The sequence below is a fragment of the Sinocyclocheilus rhinocerous genome, unplaced genomic scaffold (assembly GCF_001515625.1).
Source record: "Sinocyclocheilus rhinocerous isolate Xijiao unplaced genomic scaffold, SAMN03320098_v1.1 scaffold2046, whole genome shotgun sequence".
Lineage (NCBI taxonomy): Eukaryota > Metazoa > Chordata > Actinopteri > Cypriniformes > Cyprinidae > Sinocyclocheilus > Sinocyclocheilus rhinocerous.
The window spans coordinates 168,643-169,964 of NW_015639535.1; the positions used below are offsets into that span (position 1 = coordinate 168,643).

The 1,322-nt window shown below is 26.5% G+C and overlaps 1 protein-coding gene across 1 annotated transcript in view; it reads right to left on the reverse strand.

Annotated features, from left to right (window-relative positions):
• The window catches only part of LOC107751467 (basic leucine zipper and W2 domain-containing protein 1-A-like), a 14,703-nt gene that overhangs the window by 7,171 nt on the left and 6,210 nt on the right, over positions 1-1,322 (reverse strand). The gene's annotated exons all lie outside the window — the stretch shown is intronic.

Sequence of the window (1,322 nt, forward strand, 5' to 3'; positions counted from 1 at the left end):
TATATATATATAAAAAACATGTACTCAAATATACTAGCAAAAATATTTAGCAAAAGTAAATGAATCTATAAATTGTAGATTTTGTATGTAAATATATAAAAATTGTATAAGTACAAATTTTGCATTATTAAATTATAATTAGATGTACACTATACATAAATGTTAGGAAAAAGTACAAAAAAAAGCACATTGAAAATATCTAAATTACAAATATATTTTTACATAATATATTAGTAGAAAATATTAAGTAAAAAATAAACGTAGATGTAATAAGAATAAACTACTTAAATATATTAGTAAAAGACTTTGTTAAAGTAAATATAAATTGTAGATACATTTTACTCTTATATAAATAACATATCTAGTAAAAAAATAAGTTATAGCATGCATCTATAAGATGCATAAATTATTGAAAATGTATAGTAAAAAAAAAAAAACTGTAGATATACATTTTATATATTAATTAGCAAAAATATATAATTTTAGAAATACTTAAGCATAAGCAAAATAAAACATTTAGTAAAACTAATTAGGGCTGCCACTAATGACTACTTTTATTTCGATTAATCTATCGACTAATTTATTGATTACTCGATTAATCTAAACTATTAATTTCCCACAAAAAAAATATTTTACTTAAGAATATTTTATTAAACCAAATTAAATCCAAATTCCTATGAAATCCTGTTTAAAGCAAAGTAAAGTGCAACAAAGTGCAAGCAGCAAGTGTCCATCTCATAGTTCAAATCACTGAAATCAAAGTTCAGTATTATAGTGTAAGAATGACAACATATCCAGGTGTTCTAGTCTACTAATAATAAAATTATAATCAAAACACTTTTTCAAGGAGTATTTACCAGAAATGTTATTTACCAGAATTTAGGAGAAAAATGTAAATGTGCAGTATTTCTGAAAGAATTAAAAAAATTTTTTTTTTAATAAAATCAATTAATTGGAGATGCTTTTGATTATTAAAATTTAATGGAACTAGGGGTCGACCGATTATCGGTGCCGATATTAAGCATTTTTATGATTATCAGTATCGGTCATTTTTAAAACAGATTCGCCGATAAAATAACTTAATTTTGAAACGCGCTATTTGGCTCTAATGCAGGCTGTCAGAAATCACCACTCTGTGGCCTAAAGCAATCTCCACCCACCGCCCATCTGATTTGTTGGGAGTCAGGAGTTTGACCAATCAATGCGGAATTTACTCACTCCGAAAGCGCTTGCTAACTGGAGCTACTTCAGTGATCACGCATCAGTTGTCTCTCAAAGGTAAGGCAGCAGCAGACGCTGCTTAATTTGCAATAAATCACAAT